The following is a 2,500-nucleotide window of genomic DNA, read 5'->3' on the forward strand; positions in this document are numbered from 1 at the left end:
TCGGGCGTATTTGGAGTTTCACATCGCTTCCCAGGAAGCCAACAACCAAAAGGTCGGTCGTATTTGGAGTTCAGTATTCGCTTCAGTCGATTCCAACTTCCCAAAAACCTGCCTTCTTCGCAGTTCGGCTAAGTCTCCCTCGTTTCCAACTTTCCTCTAAGTTGCCCTCCTCGCAGTTTGGCCAAGTTCACTCTTTTCCAGCGTCATCCCCCCAAGTTGCCTTGGGCGCAGTTCGGCCTAGTTCACTCTTTTCCAGCATCATCCCCCCAAGTTGTCTTGTTCGCAGTTCGGCCTAGTTCACTCTTTTCCAGCGTCATCCCCCCAAGTTGCCTTGTTCGCAGTTCGGTCTAGTTCACTCTTTTCCAGCATCATCCCCCCAAGTTGCCTTGTTCGCAGTTTGGCCTAGTTCACTCTTTTCCAGTGTCATCCCCCCAAGTTGCCTTGTTCGCAGTTTGGCCTAGTTCACTCTTTTCCAGTGTCATCCCCCCAAGTTGTCGTTGCCAACAACCCAAGAGTCCATAGTATTCGGAGTTCTAGCGGGGCCTCCCCTTGCTTCCAACAACCCAAGAGTCCATAGTATTCGGAGTTCTAGCGGGGCCTCCCCTTGCTTCCAACAACCCAAGAGTCCGTAGTATTCGGAGTTCTAGCGGGACCTCCCCTTGCTTCCAACAACCCAAGAGTCCATAGTATTCGGAGTTCTAGCGGGGCCTCCCCTTGCTTCCAACAACCCAAGAGTCCGTAGTATTCGGAGTTCTAGCGGGGCCTCCCGTTGCTTCCAACAACCCAAGAGTCCATAGTATTCGGAGTTCTCGCGTGGCCTCCCATTGATTCAAACAACCCAAAAGTCCATCTTCTTCGCAGTTCAACATCGCCTCCCTCGTTTCCAACAGGCCCAAAGGTCGTCTTCTTCGCAGATCCACGAAGAGCTCATCACGATTTGCCACATTCCATTTCCCACGGGTTGTCAACAACACTTTCTCACACTTCCCGCAATCGAGTACGTGCATGACATGCCAAAGCACATCTTATTTGCCTTCCATCGCACTCAAGACGACGGGTTGTGGAAGAACGATATTGTTCACAACAAGTTCAAGGACAACGTCTCAATCAAGGGACACAACCGAATTATGTTGACTGGGTCGCTAAAGTAAACCCGAGTTCATATAATGCACCGCATCCAAAAGAACTAGCCACAACACGTGCATCACTGAGATGTTTCACTAGATGGAACACGTGCGTGACATTAGGATCCTCCAACACCTCTTCGTGATGGAAAGATAGAATTCGAAGCAACCACAGAAGTACCGTCTAGTGGGTAGGCAACACAGGGACTGATCAACCAATATCACCCAAGGCAACGGGTGAAAATGGAAGAGATGCATGCTTGACCGTTCGATACGCAAGGCATGGAGCCAGCCAGCAAGTGCATCTCGATTACAACTCACACACCCTCACGTTCGCAAGACACCACACCACAAGACGGTCCACCCCCCACCTACCATGGGCAAGCAAGCAAATGGAAACATCAAGTGACGCAGGGTCAAGCATCGCTAGGCATGAAAATAACTTTCCACAATATCCGAGGGACTAGCTGCCGAGCTAACCAACGATCAGTGACGACCGTGTGTTGGTATTAATAAAGCTCAACAACTATGAAGAGGCTAGTTGTGCCATGATAAACATGCTAACGCACGCACCACGTGAGGGGGGAGGCCTCATCAAGCTCCCTTTAAAACCTGCCAGTGTGGAGCTGGCCGGCTCAAGGAGCACTCCCCCCCTATAAGAGGTTAATATGCAAAAGGCAAAATTGTACAAGTAGATACACTTTTTTTGAGCAGACATAAGTCCATATCTCGGGCTATACTTCGAATTTTGATGCGATTTTTTGCAGTAATTCGTAGAATAATGGTATCTCCTTGCTCACCAAATTTCATAATTTTTCTCGAAGGGGAACTATTTTTTTTATTTTTTTTACTTACCGGGTATGTGTAAAATCGGGAAAAATAGAAAAGCACATGTAGACTTCGAATTTCGACCTCATTTTTTCCAGTCCACCACTAAACAATATCAGGAACCTCCCCACAAAATTTCATTCAGTTTGGCCAAGGTCTTAAATTTGACAAATTTTGGCACCAACCTATCTAGTCGCGGTGCACCGACCAACTTGGCCAAGTGCAAAATGCATCCAATTCAAAACTTTTGTGCACCAACACTTTTACAGTACTCATTTGGGGGCATTTGGAGGCCTTTCCAACCCTCACATCTCAAAAACCACGAATTTCATTTTTTCACAAATCTCCCCACCAAGCCATCTAGCTATGCCGTGGTGCACCGCCAACCTTGGCCATGTGCAAAACCCTCCGAACTCAAAACTTTCGTGCACCAAGAATTTCATGGTATTCATTTGGGGGCATTTGGAGGCCATTCCAACCCTCACATCTCAAAAACCACGAATTTCATTTTTTCACAAAACTCCCCACCAAGCCATTTAGCTATGCCG

Source organism: Vigna unguiculata, unplaced genomic scaffold (assembly GCF_037176805.1).
Source record: "Vigna unguiculata cultivar grain cowpea cultivar isolate G323 ecotype 2 unplaced genomic scaffold, ASM3717680v1 ptg000105l, whole genome shotgun sequence".
Lineage (NCBI taxonomy): Eukaryota > Viridiplantae > Streptophyta > Magnoliopsida > Fabales > Fabaceae > Vigna > Vigna unguiculata.